This window comes from Podarcis liolepis, assembly GCF_965112155.1.
Source record: "Podarcis liolepis genome assembly, chromosome: 8".
Taxonomy (NCBI): Eukaryota; Metazoa; Chordata; class Lepidosauria; order Squamata; family Lacertidae; genus Podarcis; species Podarcis liolepis.
Genome location: NC_139560.1, coordinates 56,621,201 through 56,647,424, shown reverse-complemented (window position 1 = coordinate 56,647,424; position 26,224 = coordinate 56,621,201).

The following is a 26,224-nucleotide window of genomic DNA, read 5'->3' as shown; positions in this document are numbered from 1 at the left end:
GCACATTATGTTGTTTGTACTTGTTTTTCAAGTAATGACTGTGGTTAAGCCCCTCAGTGGAATAAGGCAATTTGGTTGGTAGGGAGAATTTTTTTAAAAAATCTTTCGGGAACTCACCAAGACGCATGAGAAAATTGTCAACCTTATCCACTCCCAGTAAGTTACAATTAGAAATTAGTGCTAAATCAAACTGTTCACTACAGCTGTAAACTTTGGCAAAACAAAAAAAAACCAAGCCCCCCCCCCACCACCAAAAATCTATCACTGACTTAATAGCCTTCCTTTTCATTGAGAATGTGAACAGGATGGAAGCAGGAACAGAATTTTGCAGGCTCATATGACTTGTTCTCATAGAGCTAGTGTTATCAAAAGGGGTTCTTCCTTTCTTTCTTTCTTCATCAAAAAGGGAGAGCATTTGGCTGCTCTCAGGCCTCACTTATAAGTAACTACAGCAACATATGTTTGCATGGCATGTGGACCTACATTGTATCCTATGCCAACATGTCCTCAGCACGGAACCATGCCGTTCACCTAGCTCATATATTTCCTGTATTTAGTCCAGGGATAGGAAATCTCTAGCCTTCCAAATGTCATCGGACTCCAACTTTCTTCAGTCTTAGCCAGCATGGCCAGTGGTCAAAAATATGGCCATCAACATGGGGATGGCCAGGGGTTGCCCATCCCTGATTTAGACTTTTTCAAATTGGCGGATAAAGCAGATAACAAGTAAGGCAAATCCCAGCCCGAGATGAACTGGTCCCTCGTGTGTGTGTGTGTGTGTGTTTAAAAATCTAACCAGGTTACATTGTGATGTGTACTTGCTAAAAATATAACATTTCAAGCTGAGCTTTAATTTGAAGACAAGCAACTCATCTATGGGGCTATAGAATTCATCTTGTTTTTAGAAGACACTTGGCTGCTTTAAACATTACCATTTTATAAGGTACACCCACTTTGTCCTCATAACTACTGAGGAATTGCCATTACGGGACCTAATAATGTCAGCTGCCTTTCAAGGGTCCATTCATCTGCTCATCTTCTCATGCTCTATAATGTCACATCATCAGTCAGATTTGCCCATCTCTGCATTCTGCATAGGACAAACATGCCAGTCCCTATGGGAAAGAATCGATTGACACAAATCTGACAGCAGAATTGAAAATCTTCAGAAACCAGGAGAACAGTTCAATCTACCAGGACACTCAGCTATTGACGTTAAGGCAGCTATACTGGAACAAAATAATTTCAAAGCGAGGCTCCAATGTAAGTGGCTAGATTACAATTCAACGAGAAGTTCAATTCTGTTCATTTGGGTCTGACTAGAAATAATGGTTTCCTGCCCCACTACATATTTTAACTAAGTATTACCAAATATATTTTCTTTAAAAAAAAATCACCTCTCACTGCTGTTGTAAAATGTGCTTGTTCTGCATGCATTTTAACTCTAATTGAATTGTCACGGTACTTTTTACATTTTATTTCCCTGCGATCTCACTACTTACCTTCCCACACCATCCATGTGTAGTGTATATACCTGCAAAGGAGGATTAGACTTCATGCATCTGAAGTCTACTCTATCCCACAAAAGCTCGTAACATTATCTGTTTGGGTAGTCTTTAAGGTGCTACCAGACTCAATGTCATGGGTGAAATGACCCTTAGCTGTGACTCATGGGGACCAGTAAGGGTTCCCCTGTCTTTTCTGTATTATATGTAATGGGTCTGAGCACAGACTAATGACCTCTTCCTCTGTGCCCTCCATTTCCCTTCCTCCCATACCCAAAACTGAAACCCTAATGCTCCCTGTCTGAACTGCTCACAGTCATAGGCTTCAACATTCTGTAAGCGCTTGAAGGTCACAGTTTCTCTGGGGGTTTGTTGTTTTTTTAAAAAAAACTTTTAACTTTAATTCACTAATCAGACTTTGTTTACATGGTTTCTTAAAGGGGCCATGTGTCATTATGTGGGGCAGGGCTCCTCCATGAAGGGCGGGGGGTAGGGAGCTAGTCTGAAACAGCCGGCCTCTGAGGGGCAGGTGGTGTGGGGACATGAAGGAGGCGTCTGAGGGAGCCTTCACTTTAATTCAGTAATGTGTGTCTCTTCATGTACCTGGGGAGAGGAATACTGCTGCACAAGTATTTTTGTTCTTGACTCATTTTGAGAAATTCAATCTCTTTATCAAGGGATTTTCTTCCATGCTTCTTGGAAAACTGCTTGAGGCAAGAAGGAAATCCCCTGTTAAAGAGATTAAATTTCTCGAAACGCGTCAGGAACAAAAATACTTGTGTGCCACAGGAGTGCCCTGAGTTATGTAGAAACAATCTTATTTTTAGGTGGCCCCATTTCACTTATAAACTGATAAGCATTTGACCAACTAAGTTCACTGTCAGAAGGAACAATTGGCTTACTTGAGTCATAACTTGGGCTCTGCTGGCATCATACTGTTTGATCTGCGCACTGCTTCTGGTGCAATGTAATCTGGGTTGAGCAGGCTAGTGAGTGGATAGTTCTCACTTGGAGCAGGTGGATTGGAATGGTTTATGTTTTATGGTGCTATACCGTAATTCTATGATAGCAGAAGATGCATAGGTGGCTGCATGAAATTATCGCCTGGTCACTAATGTACATTTATGAAGGCAAAGTGCTTGAGAAGGTGGTCGTGGGACAATTTCAGGGATGCTTGGATAAAACTGATTTTCTAGTTCCAATTTCATACTGGCTTCGGGCCTGGTTTTGGTTCTGAAAACAGCCCTGGTCATCAAGGTCAATGGCCTGCACTGAAACAGGAAAAGGGGTAGTGTGACCTTGTGGATTCTTTTTCAGTGACTTTTGGTACCATTGACCATGGTGTCGTTCTGGGCAGCTATAAGCCCAAGGCACTGCATTTTAGAATAAAAACTTGGGTGACTATTGTTTGGCCCCATAGGAATTATCCTGTGGGGTTCCACAGTGTTTCACCTTGCTACTCATTCTGTTTGAAACCTCTATGAAACCATTGGGAGTTGTCATCAGGGGATTTGGGTTGAGGTGCCATCAATATACTGATGACCCTCAGCTGTATAAATCTGTACCATTGGTAACAGGAGAGGCAGTGTAGGATCTGAACCAATGTATATAGGTAGTAATGGACCAAATATGGCCCAGCAAATTGAAGCTAAACCCAGACAAGATGGAAGCGATGTGAGTGGTTTCTATATCTGGGGGTTTGGTAGAAGCACCTCTTCTGAATAGGGTCTCCCCCTGCTAAAGGATCAAGTACTTAGTTTGGAGGTGCTCCAAACAAACCATCATTGGAAGTCCAGGTGGCCTCAGTGGCTATGCCTGGCTTTGACAGTGGGCCGAGAGCTGAATGGTTTGTGATAATGTTCTGGGTCCAATTGAAGGTGCTTGGGGTCATCTTTAAAGCCTGAATGGCCTGAGTTCCAAATATCTGAGAGAACATGGTTGCTATCTGGATAGAGTGAAGTACACAGCGTGGTTGCCTGGGGAAGGACATTTTTGGTGGTGGCTCTGTGTCTGTGAAATTCCCACCCCATTAAGGTGCACCTGGCTTCTTCATGATGCTCTTTTAGAACATATCAAGGTGCATCTTATTCAGCAGGAAATGGGAATAAGGGTGGGGGGAATAATTTTTCAAATTTTTTTTTATGCCCAGGTTTATATGAAATTTATGAACAATTTAACGCTGCTTTGTTCTTCTAGGGTTGTGGAATTGTTTTTAGTACATTTGATTTTTGTTCTGTTCTATGGTTTTACATATATATATATATATATATATATATATATATATATATATATATATGCAGGTTTTGGTGTCTTCGGGTGTCTTCCCGTATAAGAGTTGGGGTGTCTAGGCGACGTTTCGACGAGGTCTCACTCGTCATCTTCAGGCTGGTGCTTTCGGCTTCTTGTTACTGGAACAGAGCAGGATCTCAGTGTTTGAGTTCCTATAAATACTGTTGAGGGTAAATACCACACCAGACCCAAACCCAGACCCTCTCCACAGATAAATTACAGACACCATCCAGTAGCCAAACCATAGTGGCACCTCCGGATGCTGCACCCCCCTGCAATCCCTACACAGATCTGGCTGGCACAGGGCACAAAACCACAGCTCGCCCCTATACACGAAGCCAAGCCAGAGCACAACTAAGTGCAGTACAGCCATCTTCTCAGAAAAACTCTTCACAAGCTCAAGAGGTCAAGACACGAAAGCTCTAGCAACTAATCCACACTTAATGACCCACCTAAGTGGTACTCAGAATATCACTCAAGAAATCACTCAAGATATCCCTCAAGTAATTAAGGAACAAAAGAAGAAAAGACACACTAACCTGGGAACTTCCCCTCTGCCCAGAACGTTGGAGGCTATACACCACACCCCCTCAACAGTATTTATAGGAACTCAAACACTGAGATCCTGCTCTGTTCCAGTAACAAGAAGCCGAAAGCACCAGCCTGAAGATGACGAGTGAGACCTCGTCGAAACGTCGCCTAGACACCCCAACTCTTACACGGGAAGACACCCGAAGACACCAAAACCTGCATTCCTGTACCCGTGAAAATCTACGAAAGCATATATATATATATATATATATATGACCAGGGCTTACTGGTAAAGGGTAAATAAAAAGGATAAGTTGAAAAGCAAAAGCACTTTATTAAGGCTAAGTTATAACTGTTTTTACCACATTCCCAGAAGATGGAACCTTTTCTGTAGACACAAGTTAACTTCCTTAGTGTTCATCACCATGGAGGACAATATTCATCCCTGAGCAAAGAGTCCCTACAGGCCCTTTTCAATTTAATTCTTTCCTCCTAAATTAAGACTTGTGATGGAGGTATATAGGCCTTTGCTTGGGGCTGAATATCACCCAGCGAGAGAACATATCATTATGAAAGGAAGTGAGGCAAAGAGAGGCCCCCAAACAGCTCTTAAGTGCTTCTCCCCACCCCTAAATTGAAAGCGTCTGGAAAAGCAAAGAACAATAAAAGGAAATAATCCCCATTTCAATAATCGCTGTTGCTCTAATTGCTTCTGTGTACCCCAAACACAGAGAAAGGAAGGAGTCGGGACAAACCTGAAGCATATAAAAGGTAAAAAGGAAAGCACGCAGCTATTGGTAGTTTGGGTTGTATGGTTCAGTAGACAGGGTGTTAAATCAGGACCAGACACTGTTTCACTTCCAGCTTAGAAGTGATTCCTGCGTTGAACCACACACACCATCTTTATATTATTATCTGTAGAAAGAGAACTTCTATCTTGCCATCAGTTTCCAGCCCATAAAATGGGAACAATTATGACACTTCTCTGAGGATTGCTGCATAGAGAAGTAGGACTGGGGTTTCACATTGATAAGTTCTTGATATTAAAATACTGAAAGGGCATGTGGCATTTCCAAAGAGCCTGTAACAACCTGCACAGCAGGCAGGAAATACAGCAGCAGCAGCAGCAGCAGCAGCAGCAGCAGCAACAACAACAACAACAACAACAACAACCGAAGTGTATTTTGCCCATAAAGGCTGAATGAATGAATGAATGAATGAATGAATGAATGAATTGAAGTATCTCATTCAAAGGCCTTTCTAAAAAGAACTTAGTAATAGCTGGAGTTAAAACACCTGAGGCTATGATCCATTCTTAAAATTAGGACAGCAGAGACATAGAGGAAAGTCCCCCAAACTCAGATTTCTGAGCCCCACCTATATGAGACAAGTGTTACAATTCCTGAATTCTTTTCTAGGCAAAAATCCAATCCAATGAACATTCCCTTCCATTATCCACCCATTAGGGTTGCCATATTTCAAAAAGCGAAAACCTGGATGCAAAACTGCCAATTCCCACCCAGACACTGCTTGCAACCACAGTACTCCGGATATGCCTGGGAAATTCCGGATGTATGGCAACCCTACCACCCACTGATCCAAGCCAGCACCCAAATTACACTTCCTAGATCCACCATACTTAGGAACTCAAGAAGGTGCCTTATGTTGAACAGCTTGTTGGCCCATCTAACCATCAGTATTGTGAACACTGAGTGGAAGTGAGGATCTTCAGGCACTGAAGCAGTAGAAGTGTTTTCCCACTTTGCTTTATCCCACCTGCTGCTTCTGGAACAGCAGTATTGTTATTGGGTGGGAATTTGGGTGTGTGGGAGGGAGACTTGAGGGGAAGGGGTATGGACCTATTGCATATGGGGAATGAGATGGGATGGGTGCCTGACTCAGAATGTCTTGGATTACATTGAGTTATTTCCCCATACTGGGGAAAAGTGAATCAAAACTGTTCTGATTCGAACATGAGGGAGCCTTCTCACTATCAACTTGAGTCACTCTGTGCAAGGAGATGGTCTGAGAGACATGCATTTCACATTTATCAGGGCCTTTCAGGTCATCTTCCTTCACAAGGCACTTTACACATTCACACAACAACAGACAGTATTTTCACATGTCTTTTTTAAAAAAAAAGAATTCAGATGACTGCTCGAGGATTAGAACTAGATGTTTCTAGGATTCCCTGCTCCCCCTTAGGCTCTTTGTTTTTCTAGCTTGCAGCATGGAACTGGAAAAATAACATCTACTACCCCTAAAATTTGAGGTGCAATTTAGCTTGTGATTTTCAGTAGACATGCATCAGATTCAGCATCAAATCTATCCTCTGGTGGTGTGCTATCTTCTGATTAGACCAGCCTTCCTCAAACTGGTGCCTTCCAGATGTTTTGGGTTACAACTCCCATCAACCATGGCCTGGGTGTTGCAGTCGCAAAAATCTGCAGAGCAGCAGGTTGGAGAAGGTTGGACAAGACCAACTATCAATTAAGAGGGTTGTTCCCCCCCCCCCCACCAATTTGACAAAGCATAGGGGTAAATGATAGAGGTGCTTTACTGGACAAATTCACCAGTCTTAAACTTTCTATAAATTGTTTTTTGTTTTTTTAACACTAGAAAAAGTTTGTTTCAGAGAAAATAGCTGTTGTAGCTGAAGATCACTCAATATGATGACACGGAGAGCCTGTGTGCAGGGGGGAAAGACTCTGAGTGCCAGAAGTGGATCTTCAACAACTTCAAGGTTGCCGGGTAGCTTGCAGAGTCCAAATCCAACACCTGTATGGCAGTTTCTCCTATGCTGCCCCTGTTCCCTATGCAGAGCTTGCCAAGTTCCCAGCTGCTTTGTTTCAGGTGGGTTATGAGAAGCAGTTGAAAAAGGAGATGATCCATAACACAATTTACCAGGTGCTGTAGACTCAAGACATTTTCCAAGCGTTCATTTTGTTAGAAGAAACTTCAGTGAGGCATAAACAGAGAGACGTGGATGTTGCCTTTTCAGATATCTGGAACATTAATGTTCTTAACACAACTGAACTTGTATCTTGTTTTTCCTCCATGGAGTGCAGCAGTGTGCATTGGGGGGTCTCCATCTAGAGATTGGTTAGACAATGACCTACTTAACTACAGCAAGGTTTCTGTGCCCCATGCCTCTAGATTATATCCTGGTTCCTGAGTGAGCTTTATTTTTCACCAAATGCAATTTTGTTCCATTGTTTACTGGAGTCTTGTACCTAAAGCAGAGATGATAGGAATTGTGGAGTCCAACAACAGGTTCTCCATATTGGTCTAAAGGATGGTGGGAGCAAGCAGGACATATATTTTTCAGGACATCTACATTGCACATTTACAAATGGGTTATAAACAGGTGTTAGCAGTCATGTTAGGATTTATAATTTGTTACCATTGCAATTTATTACAATACTATTACTATCACAATTTATTTGTTACTATTACAATTGTAATAGTCACTGGAAGGACAGATCGTGAAGCTGAGGCTCCAATACTTTGGCTACCTCATGAGAAGAGAAGACTCCCTGGAAAAGACCCTGATGTTGGGAAAGATGGAGGGCACAAGGAGAAGGGGACGGCAGAGGACGAGATGGTTGGATAGTGTCTTCGAAGCTACAAACATGAGTCTGACCAAACTGCGGGAGGCAGTGGAAGACAGAAGTGCCTGGCGTGCTCTGGTCCATGGGGTCAAGAAGAGTCGGACATGACTAAACGACTAAACAACAACAATTACAATTGTTTTTATTACAATTGATTAAATTTCTATACCACCCTTCATCTGAAGATCACAATATAAAAACACAGAAAATACTTACCACCACCACCACCACAACTCCCCAGTTTAAAAGGGCATAGACTGTTTAATGGCTAAAGGCCTGAAAGTAGAGGGGTGTTTTTGCCTGGCACCTAAAGATATGTAATGAGGGTGCCAGCAAGCCTCCCTGAGGAGAGCATTCCATAAGGAGGGAGCCACCACAGAAAAGGTCCCATTATCATATTGCCACCCCCTGGACCTCTCATGGAGCAGGCACATGCAGAAGGGCCTCAGATGACGATCACTGTCTCTGGGTCAGTTCATATGGAGAGAAGCAGTCCTTGAGGTATTGTGGTACTGAGCCATTTAAGGCTTTTAAGGCCAAAACCAGCACTTTGAATTGGACCCAGACAGTAAAGTCGGGTCAGAATTGGCATTATATGCTCAAACTCTCTTGTCCTAGTGAGCAACCTGGCTGCTGAATTCTACACCAGCTGAAGTTTCTGAACCATCTTCAGGGGCAGCCCCACATGTAACATTGCAGTAATCTAACCTAGAGGTCACCAGAGCATTGGCCTCAGAAGTTAGGCTGTATCTGTCCAGATAGGAGCACAGCTGGGCTGCCAGTCAAAGCTGATGGAAGACACTTCGTGCCACAGAGGTCACCTGAGCCTCAAGCGACAGCAGTTTCTTGAAAGTGCTGAGGATTCTTTGACAGAGATCCTTTCATTGCTTCATATAATGGGATGTCACCTTCCGTCTTTGAGAGCCATTGCAGTTCAACAGCCTTGACAGCCAATTTAAATTTGTACTGCAGATATGCTATTGATCTGTTTATAGAGGACAGGGATGGGGTATCTGTGGTCCTCCAGGTGTTGTTGAACTACAACTCCCACCATCCCTGGTTATTGGCTATGCTGACTGGGGATTGGTGGAAGTTGTAGTCTGACAACATCTGGAAAGCTACAGGTACCCCCATCCCTGATGTAGGATTTTAATTTTAGGGGTGGAATTTTGGGCTACATCCTCAAATGCTGCAACTTCTTCTGCTATGTACTGCTGCTATTACTCTGGATTTGCATGGCTGCCTTACACTAATATAGATTTGAAACATTTACTCTTATAATCCTTGTTGCTTTTCGAAACAACCATTTAATGTGAACAGTTGATACAATTAACCATAATCTCCGCAGGCTGTTCTCCATTTTGGACCCCTGCAGAAGACCTTTAAATAACAATTGGCTGAAATGCATCAGGGTGTTTTGCAAATAGAATCCTCATTTTATCAGTATCTTGAGATATCATCCCCTTTGTTTTGAAGTTCATTTCAGATGCTCAGTGGGTTGTTGTTGTTTTCCATTTCCTCTCTTCCAAAACAACTAAGAGTGTAGTCTGAAGATAGTTCCAGTGTTACTGGATGACCTCTATATCTGTTGCAATTTGAATTCCTCAGCTTTCTGAAATGACTCTCCAGAATTGTATCTGGACCTTTTTCCATTCATAATTTCTGCTGTCTCAGTGGACTGTCTTCTAGTGTACAAATTACCTCTTCTGGTACATTTCCTTTGGTCTTTATTCCTGAAAAAACAACAACCCAAACCAACAATAAAATATACTTGGGATTTGGGATTTCCCATTCAACCTCACTGTAAACAAAGCCTGTGACTTTCTCTGTGCCCCACCCATGGTAAACTGTAGGGCTGTTTTGAACAGCAGCAGCGGCAGCAGCAGCAGCAGCCACCAGCTCTGGTTTTGTTGGAGATGAAAAGAGAGCACTGCAGCTGTACAGCAGCAGCAGACTTGTGAAATGGGTTTCACACGCTGCTCAGCTATCAGTGGGGTGGCCATGTATGATTCAGTCTGTGTTAAGTCAAGAAAAGGAAAAGCCATGCCAGCCATCACCTCTTACAAACCCTAAGTACCCCCTTTTGACTGCCACTGCTTTGCTGAAAATAACACATTTAGTCATTTGTCATAATTATAAGAAGCCCAATGACATGGAATGCAGGCCTGCCTTTTAATGCTGCCAAGACTGTTATAATACAGCCAGCAGGGGACTGCTGCTGTGAGCAAATCACAACTGTGGTGCCAGTTAAATTCCAGCCGAAAGGTCATACGTGACCTTTGTGAGCAGTTCATCGCAAATGATTGATCTGCCAGCAACAAAACTAATAATTACGCAGCTCTTCATTTCCATTCATCTTGGTAACATGAAATTTATCCCAGTGTGAGGGATCCAGGCCACGTAGGAGTAAACTGGCGAACCAGAAACCTGCTTAAACCCCACAGATGCAGCCCCAGTCTTTTCTTTGCATGTTTTATTTTGTTCACGGCGGGTATTTCCTCTGCATCTACCGAAATACTAAATTCACTTTACATGTTTTGTCTTCTACCTCCTTCAAGAAATCAATCACCGAAGGCTGTAAGCTTTTTTTTTAACCCGCAATGAGCGCATTTACTAGGGAGTAAGTCCCACAGAACGCAGCAGAGTTTACTTTTGAGGAAATGTGCACAAAACTGCTTTGTGAGTTTGTGCTGTCTCTCTCTCTGGAATGGGTTCCTGGATATTTGTGTCAACATAACATAACATAGCTTTCACACTTAAACAAAGGCTATGGCCTATGCCTGCTTGCAGGGCGATATGTTTGAAGTATATCATTCCTGCAGGACCCCTGATATTTGGAATAAACCTCAGTAGGAAAATATTTGTCCTGTATTTGCATTGGTTATGTAAGAGATTGAAACCATTTTCAGCGCAATGGGAAATTAAACAATCCGCCAGACAGATCGATGTGTGTTTTCAGGACACTGCTCCAATTCACTTGGGATAGCTACACACACCATGGAAAACTAGCTGAAGCAACAAGGGAAAAATTGTCTCCATGAAAATATCACTCCATTTGCTTAACAAAAAGGAAATAGAAGTGTTCTGTTCCTAAGGAAATACCACAGATAACAGAGGAGAATTCTCAAAGCCTTAGTAAACCCATGCCACAGCTTGTAATAACTTTTTCTTATTTTTACATCATCAGACTTAACGCTGAGAGAAATTCTGGATAATGTAAAAAAGGCAACAGCTGAACAAAGACCAATTCTTTCTTTTGAGAACTCCTACATAGGGTCAGTATTTACTTGTTTGCAGTGGCAAAGCTATGTATGGTGTAATGGCTCACATCTTAAGGTAAGTTGGTTGCTGTGATCACATTATGCCAGGTTCTGCCATTATAGTGCCCACCAACTTGTATTAACACTCATTGCCATATTCTTCTTTCTGGAAAGGTTCTCTTTCATAACCCATTGGGTCACAACCCCTCCAAATTAGTGTTAACTTAGAAAGGAGACCCTCTATCAACAACAACCAGTACCCCATGTTTTGTTGTAATTTTGACATTTCTTTTGCATTATTGTTTCATGTGAAGTTGTTGTATACTGAATAAACTTCAAAAAAACAAAAAACAAAAGCAAACAAAAACAAATACAGATGTAAGGTGTGAAGGCCCACGTCTTAATTCATGATGGGTGAATTTAGCCCACCTGAGATAACAAGTAGCAGATCAAGTTATCAATCCCATGTTACATGCTTGGATGGAATTGAACGGAACTTCTTTGAAAAGTTAATTTGCTACTTATGTTTACCCTAGTGGCCTGTAAAAACTCCAGGCTGTTTTCACTAAATTCCACAGGACTATTTGCCAGGAATGGTGGTGTTCATTCATGGTTTCAAAAAGCAACCATCATTTTAAGGGGTCCTGTTCATAAACTACTCATAAGCTATTATTGATGATACAAAATGGATGTTTGTATTCAGGATTGTAATCTGAAGTTTTGAGGCTTCACTCCTAACCACAAGTACATTCACTTTAAAAAAAAAAAGTCCAATTGATTTCAACTGAATCCCCCCCCCCAAAGGACTCCAAATGGTCATAGAAGCAGATACGTCATGGTATTACTGGGCTTGGCATGACATAGAATACCAGAAATGAGGGCAGTCTTGCTACACACACACACACACACACACACACACACACACACACACTTAAAGGTTTTTGTCTCTTATTTTAGGTTATTTATTTTTTATCTTTTCATTGTGTCAATTTTATCTACAGCAATCAAGCTGTCTTTTAATTCAGGAAAAAGAGCTGGTGTTCTTAAGTTACTGCTTAGCAGTGGAGGGACCCAACCCATGGCAGATGTTGCTTCCCTTAAGCACTATCCATAAGGTATTAAACCACCCACTTTATGCTGTAATAACATTAATAGTCTTAAAGGAACCAGGAGATTCAGAGTTCAGATGCTCTCCTCCTAAGTCTTCACATTGTGTCTAGGTGCAGCATCGCCACGCTGAATAATCAAGGACCCTGATAAAAAAGGAGAGGGTGGAGGGGTGTTCATACCATATGTGCTATAATACCTAAGCACAGCAGGGTGAGATAAGGACAGTATTTTAGTCTTAACTCTGAATTTCCTGGGATTTTGTCAGTCTAAGACAGGGCCTTAATGTCTTTCAATAGATTGCATTCTAGGTGTTTGGTACTTCGCTGATTAAAAGAAGAAGGGAAAAAAGCTTGGCCATGAAAGAATGAGACTGGCTTTCATAAATCAGCTACTTTGTAAGTACTAGACAATTTGAGAAGCCGGTTGGAAAGTTTCAGAGGGAGCGCCTGAGTCAAAAGCAATCCAATGTCCCAAATATCATATATTGGGGGTGGGGGTTCTTATGTAGCTAAGATGGCAGAATCCACACACTAGAGGGGGAGCTAACAGAAGACTTGAGGGAAACTCAAGGTTCACAGAAGGACAAATAACTTTAGGGGAAAGAACCTAAGGATGATGAAGGAATGCAAAATAGCTCAATGAGGAGGGAGCATACTCACCGGACATGAAATGCTGGCAGTGTTGGAAGGGGTGTGTGAAGAAACAAGGGAGGGGGACAGAACATTCTAGGGAGGGCATGGATCACTGGCTGGAACCCTGACAAGGAGTGCTCCAAGCTACACTATTTTGTTCCAGGAATCACTTCATCTATTGATCTTTTAAAACTTTATTGTAATGAGGCAGAAATGGTTCCCCCTCCCTATAATATTGCAGGGAGAACTAGAAGGTATAGAAGGCCAGGGATTATGATTTCTCAAGCAAGTAACAAGAATCCACAGCTCCATCATTCAGCAACCACCCAGAACTTCTCTTGGGAGAGCAGTGAGTGGACTTGGAAGTCACTCAGCAATGTCAAGTACCTGGATTAAGGGGTGAGATTCAGTGAGTTGTCCTACTCTATTATTTAAATGTTCAACTTGAGCCCAGTTCCTTGTTGAAGCACCTTCTTTCCTTCAAGCTTGTACTGGGAGCTGTCCCAGGTCCTACACAGCATGGCCCAGTCCCAGCTACCAGCAATCTTTACTGGATGCCTTCACACAGTCAGGGAAGCCATTTCCAAGGAATACAATCTGGGACTTTTTCATCACCCCTCAGGCATATGCCGTGGCTGGAACTAGTGTTACATCCCAGAGACCTCTCTTTCTTGGCTTTTAAAGTCAATTGAGAAAAACCCACATTCATGAGAAAGGAGATGTTCACAAGATGTGCTCTACCACAAAATCAAAAAGAAAGTAGCAGAGGCTGCAACCTGATGCACCCTTGCTTGTGAGCAATACTTCACTGAATTAAAATGGGACTTCTAACTCTGAGCCAATGTGCATGTAAATAATATATTCTAAATATAGAACTATAATATAAATATTGAAACACACTTCTTTCAATATGCTGCAACTGGTGCCTTCCAAAATGGAATATTTAGTCATGGTCTGAACATGATACCAAGGAAGTTTAACTATTTTTTTTTAAACCCTCCATATATAATGTAATTTCTTGTGAAATTTAGCTGCATAGATTTGTATCTACCACCTTGGCTTGATACACATGTGATTATGAAGAGGAGCATCCCATACACAGTGTGGTTTCCACTATATCTCCAAGAAAGGGATTTCAAATTCTTGTAAAGGTTCTGGGGTTGCGCAGTGTCTCTTTCTTCCATGACATGTTGCCTGCTCACTGTCAAATTGCAGGCTATTTTGGAAAACCCAGCACATAGGGAAAATAGAAAACCTGTGGTTGGAAGACAAAGAAATGGATTGCTGTGACCAGAACTGTAATATTTTCCATCTCAAAAAATATTCTAAAGCATTTAGTACCAATGAGGACACTTGAACCTAAAAAACAACAACTATATTCTATATATCTAGTAAAGAAAACAGCTACATCCCACTTGTGCTGCTTACTTTGCCAGTGTCAGCCATAATCTAGTTTTGAATGTGAGAATTTAGCCTTTTCCATCCTCCAAATTATATACCCCTTTTTGGGGCATGCTTGCTTCATTTGCTCTAAGGGAAATAACAGTCTAAACTTCCCATGGATGTCTTAAAACAAAACAAAACAAAACAAAACAAAACCCACCCGTGATTCAAGCCCTAGATCCACAAGGATTTATTTTATTGTTTGTGTGGTGGAGAGTTGGAACACACCCTTCCTGAACAATCATCAGTGAAAATACAAGTCCACTTCTTGAGAGAAAAGCTCATTAAAAACTAGCAGATCTCAGTGGTTTTATTGCAAAGCAATCAACCTGAACCTGTAAAGGAGTCTGACCTCACCCAGATTCATGGGTCTTCTATTTTTGACTTTACCTGCTGGTGATAGGAATTGATTTCAAAGGCTCTAAAATTAGCTCTGTACATCAAAGAATTGTTATAACATGTCGCAGTAACGTTGCAGTTTTACAGGTTTTTCTGTTCGGCGTGTGTTCCTTAATTGAAAAAGTGTAACCCTCAAATCCAGAAATTGGTGACTGAGTTAACTCTCCAAAGGAAAGATCACTAGAAAATTGACTTCCATTGGAGAGGTTGTTTCCATGGGATTCAGGCAGAAACTTGAGGGTAGTTCCCATAAAGTTAACAAGGTCATTTTGCTTGAGTGAGAGCTGGCGTTAATTCGGGGACAGTATGAGAAGCAATGACTTGCTCTACATAAGGGACTTTGGGCTGCTTTGGCTTTGCACGATGCTCCTTCCCAGAGATCCACATGCAAAGAGATGCATGCCATGTCTGCCTTTTTCCTTTTCCTTTTGTATATGCACGAGAATTGAGACCATAGATACTATCACATTCTTTTCCAAGTGATGTCTGTTACATCATTAAGATCAGCCAAGCTCTGGTGGGCATGCCCTGTTTTTCCCTCTGACACAGAAGGGGCAGAAGGTATCATTTGATCATGTGAGATTCCAGAAGAAAGGTAGGACCATTTCTGCTTTGTTTTCTGTCTTTAGCACCTTTTAAGCCTGTTTTCCTCACACTTCCACTTTCGTCTTTTAAGCTGGAAGAAACTGCGAGGTGGTAAAAAGAGTTTGTACTCATAAAGCTTTGATGGCACGGCCATCTGGCTTGGAACCCTCATAAAGGAAGCCCCACAGAGGTTAGGAAGGTCAGAAACTACACAGGCCAGGACTGAAAATCATCCAGTAGCTCGTCATACTGGAACCTGGCTTTCCCCCATAGAAATCCCAATTGGTAGACTCCACGTAAGCTCAGAACAGTGCTTTTCTCGCTTGCTTATGCCTGGTTCTAGAAGCATATGAAATCATAAAATAAATCCCACCTCCCCCCAAAAAAAATCACCCTCTCCAAGATCTCAGCTTCAGCTTCCCTCCTCTTCTAGCGTTCAGCTCATTAATGAGTGACCTGAAGGCAGAGAAATCCCCACCACCCTGAAACAACTTTTCTGTAATGGATCCTTGCTGTTTAGAGACTATAAAAATAAACAGGCCTGGTCCATTTATTTCCTTTTCCCCCCTGAGGGGGTGGGTGGGTGAAAAAATTATCTGACAAACACATGATATCAGTGCTTTTTTTTTCCTGGGGGGATGCAGGGGGACGCATACCCCTAAACATTTTGTGAATCTAAGTTTGACCGCATTGAGGGGCAGTATTTCAATATGAGGAGGAAAATGACAATATGAGTAGGAAACGGTTTTTTTTAAAAGAAAAAAAGCACTGCATGATATTATTTGAGGGATTGCAGCCAGCTGGTAGACATTGTGAAAGTTGAAGGTTCTAGCCCCCAACCCCCAGAGCCACCAAAAGTAATATGATGGTACACAATACAAACTTGTGGACTAATATCCTTCATGTTTCTCTCCCTCCACATACTGCATAAAAGTCTCCTGCAGCTGCAGGTTCCTCTTCTGACACAGAAATGTCAGGCAGTGGACTTCAATAGCCATACAATGGTAACAAAGCAAGATGCACCCTAAAAAGCATCATCCTTCATCAGAGTGTAGTGCTTGACACATTAGGGATCTGTATGCTCAATTAACCACTGGCAGGCTCATTTTTTCCCTGTTTCTCTCTCATCCCCTCCCCTTTTCAGTCTATCTTCTTCCTGTCATGGGAATCTTCAGCATTCTTCACTGATAGCCCCGACTGCCTGCAAACACTCAATTACCAGACAACATGAAAGGTTAACATTGGACCACTTTATGTTTTTACTTTGTTCATGCTGGATAATTATCAAATTGTTTTATTTCTGTGCTCCTCCACTTTCAATATGTCTGTCCTCACCCCCCAAACAGTGAAAATCCCCCCATGTATCAGGAGGTCCTGGAAGCAAGTTCACAATTAACAGGTTTAGGAACTCAGCTTGACTTACGTATCAAGTGCAACAGTTTTCTAGTGATTTCATTAAGTGATTTCCTGGCAAAATAGCCAGGAAAAGTGAACAGTTAAGACTAGGAAGAGGAACATATTGGAATGTCAAGCTGCTACTTGAAATGGTTAATCCCTCCCCCCCTCCCCCCAATAACTATTAAAGTATTAACTGCATAGTAGTCTGATTAAGTGTGTCTGTACATTATGCTAATTGCTGCCTTGTGATTGGATGACCTGATTAATGGTAAACGGTACACAGTTTGGTGAAGGAAACATCCAGCAAGTCTCATTCTCTCTGTGTGAAAAAGGCAGGGAAGAAAGAAATGCGCTCGAAACTTATGAATAGAGAAAGTCTGAAAAGGGGATTGTTAACAAATATTTCTGCCTTGACGTTTGCGGCTTGCACCTCTGCATTAAACATAAAGGGAAGACAAGGGAATGTGAAATAAAAGCTGCTAAAGAAATTAATTTAGGTGCTGGCCCTCATGGGATTCCTCTCTCTTTCTCCCTCGTATCTTCAAACAGCATGTGTGCAAATAACTGAACTTGATCCAGGAATGTATAATCATCCTACAATGAAACTGACACAATGACCCTGAATATGCTTACCTGTGTACAGAGTTCCCTTCTTCCTTTCAAGGAACTCAAGGCAGTGTACTTAGTTCTCCCCCTCTTCATTTTATCCTCACAACAACCCTGTGAAGTAGGTTAGGCTGAGGGACAGTGACTAGCCCAGTGAGCTTCTCATGGCTCGCATAGGGATTGGAACCCGGGTTTCCCAAGTTCTAATTCATCACTCTAACCCCTGCACCACCCTGGTTCTTTCCAATGAGCAATGTGAGAATGACATGAGCAGCGTCAGAGTGGTTAGGAGGTCCAAGTCCCCTCCTGTAAAAGTAGCTTGCTCACCCCCCACTGCTGACCTGTGGTTTCTGGAAGAAAAGGCAAGTGAACTGGTGGAGCCAATTTGGTGCCTCTGCTTGTGCTTATCTGGAGATGTGCATATCTGGTAATATGACATACCATGGCATCTGCTACTGGACATTAGATCAAGCCTTCTCTGGTGGGTGTGCCTCAAATGTAGAATGTCCTCCGTTCATAAGTATCTCTTGCTTGGACTACTGCAATGTGCTCTATGTGGGGCTACCTTTGAAGTTGACCTGGAAACTACAACTAATGCAGAATGCGGTAGCTAGACTGATGGCTGGGAGTGGCCGCCGAGACAATATAACACCGGTCCTTAAAGACCTACATTGGCTTCCAGTATGTTTCCGGGCACAATTCAAAGTGTTGGTGCTGACCTTTAAAGCCCTAAACGGCCTCGGCCCAGTATACCTGAAGAGCTTCTCCACCCCCATCGTTCAATCCGGACACTGAGGTCCAGCTCTGAGGCCTTCTGGCAGTTCCCTCTCTGTGAGAAGTGAGGTTACAGGGAACCAGGCAAAGGGCCTTTTTGATAGTGGCACCCGCCTTGTGGAATGCCCTCCCATCAGATGTCAAGGGAATAAACAACTATTTGACTTTTAGAAGACATCTGAAGGCAGCCCTGTTTAGGGAAGTTTTTAACGTTTGAAGTTTTATTCTGTTTTGAGTCCTCTGTTGGGAGCCGCCCAGAGTGGCTGGGGAATAAATAAAATAATAATAATAATAATAATAATAATAATAATAATAATAATAATAATGGCACCGATACTGTTATAACTCCAGTGATGGTTTAAAATTAATTTATGTAATAAAATATTTTAAGATGCTGACTGTTTATACTGCTCTGCCATTCTTATCTAATCGGTATGTTTTATTTTTGTGTATTTTATTATTTGATTCATGTTCTATATCATGCCGTGGTATCTGTATAGACAGAAGGGGAAGGCTATAAATATTTTAAATAAACAGAAAATAAATAAATATGTCAAACTTTTCTCAGTGACAAACATATATGAAATGTCTTCTCAATTCTATGTTATTGCTTACTCTGTTGCCATATGTTTTAAGCTCATACAATGGCCTTCCACTAGACGTGAGTACTTATTTAATGCACGTTTAGGGGATTAGACCTCTGGTCTTTAAAATACTGAATGGGCTTCCTTGTGCTATTTCAATGAATTACTCGGGAGAGGTCAATTTATTCATTGTGGGTCAAATCAACACAGGGGCTGCATTAGCTTCTGCCGTCACAGATCCTTCTTTAGTTCAAAACCTCCTCTCCATAGGCAGTAGAACAACCTGGTCCTCTACCAGGGACAGCCAATGGCAGGCCAGCCTCATTTGAAACATGGAAATAGCAAGATACCCCAAGCCAAAGGGATCAACACAGCTGATAAGCGTCCATTATGCAAGTGCCAGTTTGCCCCTCTATTTTACATTTTCCAGTTCATCTTAAGACATTTTAATAAAACACTTTAATAAAACCACTTAAGTCAGTTTGAAAAATTATACTAACCCCACCTACCCTATATAACAGCAAACTATAAAAAGACAAGAAGCAGCAGATAACACAATGTTACAGCACATCCAGGAAGCCTTAAAAACATAGCCCATAATTTAAGGGAGCACTAACAACTTGAGAAAGCAAGTGCTTTTTTTGTTTTATATACAGTGGTACCTCAGGTTACAGATGCTTCAGGTTATAGATGCTTCAGGTTACAGATGCTTCAGGTTACAGACTCTGCTAACCCAGAAATAGTACCTCGGGTTAAGAACTTTAGTTCAGGATGAGAACAGAAATCATGCAGCGGCGGCAGTGGCAGTGGGAGGCCCCATTAGCTAAAGTGGTGTTTCAGGTTAAGAACAGTTTCAGGTTAAGAACAGACCTCTGGAACGAATCAAGTTCTTAACCCGAGGTACCACTGTATAAAAAAGGGAATTCTGACTAAACATGAGGAAGAACTTTCTGACAGTAAGAGCTGTTTGAGAGGTAGTGGACTCTCCTTCCTTAGAGGTTTTTAAGCAGAGGTTGTTTGGCCACCTGTCATGTATGATATAGTTGAGATTCCTGTATTGTAGAGGTTTGGCCTAGTTGATGCTCAGAATTCCTTGCAACTCTACAATTCTATGATTCTAATGCTGTCCTCTGTACTCCATTTAGTTGCCATGCTGAGTGTTTTCCACTTTAATTTTAATGTGAACTGGCCAAACATCCCAGGGGCCTCTGTAAACACAAGAATTTAATAAAAGCTTTGCTGGATCAGAGCAAACACCCATCTAGAGCAGCATCTTGTTCTCAGAATGGCCAAATATGAGCAGCTTGTGTATAGGACTTGAACACAACAGCGCTCTCCAGCAGACTGTCTCCAACAGTGAAGGCAGAAGATAGTCACTGGGGCCGGTAGCCACTGATAAATTGATTCTCCATGAGATTCTAATTCCTCTTTCAGGAGGGATTATGACCAATATGTGTTCTCTAATATTTCATTAATGAAAATAGGCAAGTGCAGGCATGAGTTGGCAGGGCTAGGATAGTGTTTAGTAGCCCACCACAATTCAACCCAATGTACTTCAAGCAGAAACTGGGAATAAAAGTGCTTGGAAGAAGATATGTAGCTCAGATGATAAAAGTATTGACGCAAGCTACACATCACAATGTAAGAAAAACACACACACAAAATACACTTATGTCCAAAATGCTGTATTTACACCATTTCAAGAACACTGCTCTCATCTTATACCCAAGGAGCAGTTATGTGTAGCCATCAATGACTAGCTCAAGTTCAGCCGGGAGTTTATAATCAGCTTAAGCAGAAACAGCATTTTTTTCTGGAAAACATATGTATGTGCTAATATATCTGTGTAGCTTTACGTTCACTGTATAATGCGGAGCTGCTGCGTTGACTAGTATTGCAGGCATTACCAAATCCATATTTAACACTGAATGACATTGAACATCTAACTGGTGCAAGAGACACTAATTCTCATGTCACTGTCATCCAGCGGATGGCTGATTGACGACACACTGAATTCATGCTACAAATTAATCGTACATTATGAAAAATGTCTACACTGATTGGTGGAAGCATTTCAGAAACAGCTATTCCTTTTGAGAACATCGCTTTCTGAGGATCAAATTCAATGAGATGCAAAATCCTTTAATATTTGGAGTTTCTGACAATAGGTATAATACTTTGTGACCTTGCTTCTTGTCAGATAAAAGTAGAAAATGAAAAAAAAGTGATATTTTGCACTGGGAGTTTTTGAAGATCAAATTGATTTATGTCAAAGAAAACAAGCACACTACTTAACTTTATGTGCTTCTGACAAGTCTCTGCTTCTGGTTAGAGACGTTAAGCTGTAATTTCCTCAGAAATATGTGGCAGAAAACACGGCCTTGATTCTGAGCATGTCACTCTGTTCATTAAAACATGGAGGGGAAAACACACATTTTTAATCTTCCCTGTTATCTGACCTTTGCCTGTCCCAAACCCCTTAATATTTTTATTCACAGGACCTACCCTACTCTCTGTGATGCAATGCAACCTGACATAAACTGCATCCCCATTCATATGTGTATGAACTTATTTAAATTGCCTCTCTCCCACAGGTTTTTGCCAAACGCTTCTTTCTACAAAATGATCCAAGGGTTCAGTCCTTTATAACAGGGTTGAAAGGCTTCAGGATTGTGGGACCTACTTGGGGTTTTTTTGTAGACTTGTGAGCTCCATAAACGAAAGCCAGATAAAATATTGTAGTTCAGGCAGATGGACATAGACCCTGAATTGAGGACGAGAGTGCCTCTGAGTACATGCTCAGCCCAGGGATTAGCTTTCAGCATTAGCCCCACAAGTCTGGGATTCTGATCCAATGCAAATCAGTCAGTGTCTTCCAAAAGCTGTGAAATAGTTTTTGCTTGCTTTGCAGTGACCTTTGGTGGTTACTATGTGAGAGGAAAGGGTTGGGATTTAAGATGGTGTGAATGAGAAGAGGTTTACCTTATGGTTCTGTTCAAATGGTATTCTACACATTTGGTTTTTGAGGTGCTGTAATCGTGCCGGGTAAGCCCTGGAAAGCCTGTGTGTTAAAAAGAAGAAGTCAAATTGCCATCTTTATAACGGACTAGAAGAAATGCAACAGATACCCACCCACTAATATCAATTAACAAAGTATTTCCATCCACACGGTATTCTCAACTAACTTGTCTCCCATGTGTACTATAGAAACAGAGCAGCTGCTCATCTCTTTTCAGCCGGGATTCTGCTTTTGTTTGGCCTTGACTACCACAAATCACATCATTACAATATCTATTCTAATTGCTCTGCAGCATTACAGAACAAACTCCCCCCTGTAAAAAAGAGGGAGGGGGAGAGAAAAGAAAGTTCTTCTCTGGTAGGTATTCAAAACAACAAAGAAAGGAAGTCAAGACTAGTTTTGTTCAATTATTAGACCAATTCCATTCCGCTCTGCCTTCCCATTTTCCTCGTACCTGCCTGAGCGCCAGCCCGCAAGCCCATATTCCTCCCACTCAATGTGGCACCAAGACAAGGTCCGAGGATGACTGATAAGACAAGAAGACAGATGGTCCTGAAGAGGTAGAAAGGGTGGGGGTGGGGCTGCAAGATCCATTGAATCAGTCTTTATCCTAATTGGCAGGAAAAGAACATTGATAGGCATGAATTGTCAAGATGGCTCCTCTGACCCTACTATTTAATTCAAATAAGCAATTAACAAGGGTGGCACAATTGGGATAGATGTAAACTCTTCACTAGGAAAGTACTTTAAACCTCTCAAGGCTTTTAGCATACCAGCCAATTGCCACTTGGATAGCGGGCTCATTTCTCATCGGAGGGATAAGGGAAATGCATGATGAAATTAAGAGTTTTGTGGCGTGAAATGCAAGCTCGTATTCTGCATAGAATTCACAAGGCAGTTTCAGAGAATAAAGTTTGACTACATTTTACCTCAGGCATTGTATCTGCTCACATTTACATCTTGATAAGTGACTCAACCATTCTTTTCCAGGTCTGCAAAGGAATGTTTTTCATGTTGGGCCTTTCAGAAAAGTGATGATAACAAGAGTCCACTTTATCACTCCAATGATTTATACAGAGACGCCAACAGGATTTCCTGGGCCCAGTAAACTCTGTGTAGATTGAGCCTCCTACATCTTCACCCCGGAAATCTATGGATGAGAACTGTTACTTCTGTACATATATTACCTTAGCTTAGCGTCCCTCACAGGGCTATTGCAGATATAAAAGGGAGGAGGCAAAGGTAATGTACACAACCATTTGCTTCTGGGGGAAAAAAGCAAGGTCCAGAACTATGATGCTCAATGCATAGTTACTGTAAATATCAAGCAGCTTTGGTGTTTTTGCCCCACGATCAAGCAGTGTGTGTGTGTGTATATATATATATATATATATATATATATATATATATATATGTTGTTGTTGATTAGATGTGTCCGACTCTTTGTGACCCCATGGACCAGAGCACACCAGGCACTCCTATCTTCCACTGCCTCCCGCAGTTTGGTCAAACTCATGCTGGTAGTTTCGAGAACACTATCCAACCATCTCATCCTCTGCTGTCCCCTTCTCCTTGTGCCCTCCATCTTTCATAGCATCAGGGTCTTTTCCAGGGAGTCTTCTCTTCTCATGAGGTGGCCAAAGTATTGAAGCCTCAGCTTCAGGGTCTGTCTTCCAGTGAGCACTCAGGGCTGATTTCCTTAAGAATGGATAGGTTTGATCTTCTTGCAGTCCTTTGATCATTCTGTGGGACTTATCAATACTAAGACATTCATGCAAAGCATTTAGGACAACTAAACTGTTTGATTTAAAGTGAGTTGTTGTGCTTCAAAGCAACGGCTTGAGCACACTGCCACCAAAGGAATCCGAGGGCACACTGATTTAGCTGCACAAGGGCTGATAGTTTATTAGAGCACCCCCAATGTTATCTTCAAGGCATGCACAATTCCCCTTCATACAGAAAAGGTCAGTCTATCTCTTTCCCCCCTGTTAGCTTGTACCAAACTGGAAGTAATTAGGGACTTCTCCACAGTGGGTGAGAAAGGTCTCTCGCTGCTTCATCTCTCCTCTTGTCTTGCATCTAGGCCTCTTGGATGAAAAATCCTTACATGCACTTGGCATTGTGTTCATTTCCTTTTATGAGGGCCCTCTTGTGCTCTGCCATGACCCTTGCTATGCAGCCCTTAACTTCTGCCAGAGGCGCTATTAAGGAGCATAGCACACTCACATCCTATAGAGGAAAAAGTACAGATGCTCTCAGCAATCATTGGGCTCATCAGTGAAAGTAAAACAATTCTAACAGTCAATACAGTGGTACCTTGGGTTAAGAACTTAATTCGTTCTGGAGGTCCGTTCTTAACCTGAAACTGTTCTTAACCTGAGATACCGCTTTAACTAATGGGGTCTCTTGCCTCCGCCGCCGTGCAATTTCTATTCTCATCCTGAAGCAAAGTTCTTAACCCGAGGTACTATTTCTGGGTTAGCAGAGTCTGTAACCTGAAGTGACTGTAACCCGAGGTACCACTGTACAGAACTCCAGTCAACATAGATAGGGAAAATAATCTCTGTGCTATTAGCCAGGGACTGGTACAGAGCCACGAGTACTGTTATTCCTGGATTCCTGGATTCAAGCCTACTGAATATTCTAGCCAGTCTGAAGTGGGGCAGGGGTCGGCAACACTGTCTTGAGGGCCAAAAAGGACCAGATTCTAGTGTGACAAATGGAATTCCCTTTACTCTGGTCATTTTGCAAAATGCTGGCGATCAAATGGTGTTTAAGCGCGCAGCCAAAGGGAGTGGAACAGCACACCTTTTTATGTACATAGAATTATAGAATTCTAGAGCCGGAAGGAACTCTGAGGGCTATCAAGTTCAACCTCCTGCAATGCAGGAATTCTGCTCACAGTCATCCCTGAGTGGGCTAGAACCACCAATTTTCTGGTTAATGATCAGATGAACTGACCCATTGCAGTGTGTGTCGTGATAAGCACACCATGTGCTATTAGAAGTATAACGAATTCTACAAGCAGGGAGACCGAGTTTAAGTTTTTAACCTAAAGAAGGAAAAACACAGAAGGGCATATCCAGTTTGCCATTGGACTTTCCTGTATTTTTGGTTCTCCCAATGATCAATGATGAGCAGTTCTCTCTGATTTCAGAAAGCAGTGCTCATCTCTCGCCGCTCCCAGCCATGATGACCATCTCAGTTCATATATAAGGCAAGATTTCTCACCTCTGCAAATCCTCTATGTGCACAGGCAACAGGTGAATGGGCATTGCCAAGACCCAAATACTGTGCCATGCTATCTATAGATATCTTTCAGATTGCTATTCAGAAATGTACTTTAGCCAACTGGGTATTATTACTTATACTGCCATTTCATTCCTCTGTATACACACCTCTAGATCTGGTGTCTTTGCATTTGATTTTCAAAACTAAAAGGATATTTTTAAAAAATAAACAAATAACCCATATATAATAAGATCCTGCCTGGCAGGCAGGCAGGTTTCAGGTGGCTCATCATTCATATCATGATGCTAATTACAGTGATTAAAAAGATGTAAGACTACAACTGCTACTGTTCTCTATCGCTGCCTTTAAAACAAATGTAAGGGACAATTAACAACAGATTAGCAACTCGCCTTGGTTTGCCACGTGAGGATGATCACTGACCTTCTCATTTCATCCTCATTAGTGTCTCAGGTCAGCAGAACCATTGCTCCTTAATCATCACCCACCATTCCTTGCTTCAACACACGGAAACAAATGATGTGTTGCCAGGGAGGTCAGAGGTCAAATATGAGTTTTGTTGTTGCTGGAGCACAGGCGAAAGGCAACGGGGTCAACTTTGGGGCAACTCTTTGCAGCAGCCTCCATCTGAGCACAGAAAGTATGAATGCACGAAGCATGACACCTACTGTGTTTTTGTTTTCTCTTTGCAGCTGGAATTTACTCCTGAGGGTTTCTCCCCCCCCCTTAAATTATTCTTCTCCCTGCTTCACAATGTACAAATTCACATGGGAAACAGTGAGTTCCCCGCTTTTCTTTTTCCATAATGCAGAGCATGAGATTCAGTGGATACAGTGATGGTTTTTGTTTTGTTTTGAACCCCCCCTTTACTTTTCAGCACGGTGTGTCACTCATAAAGTTATGAACGCTGGAAGCTGTTCCCGGCACGTCCCTTCATGCTGCTGCCTCCAGTCTGGTGCTACTTTCCAATTTGCCATGGAGAGCCTCTGAAGACTGCCGGGCTGAAGGCACCCAGTGCCAGTGTAAATGAGCCCCATTCATTTCTCGCCATTGGCATATGGCATGTCATTGTCCTCGGCCACCGAGGCAGAAGTGATGCAATTTGTTGGCATGTCCTGTCACAGCACAAACTATCTATCCCACTGTGCCCTACGAAGACAACAGAAGCCAGAAAAGGGCAGCCAAAACTTCACAGCTTTATCACAAGAACACACATGCACACAACACCC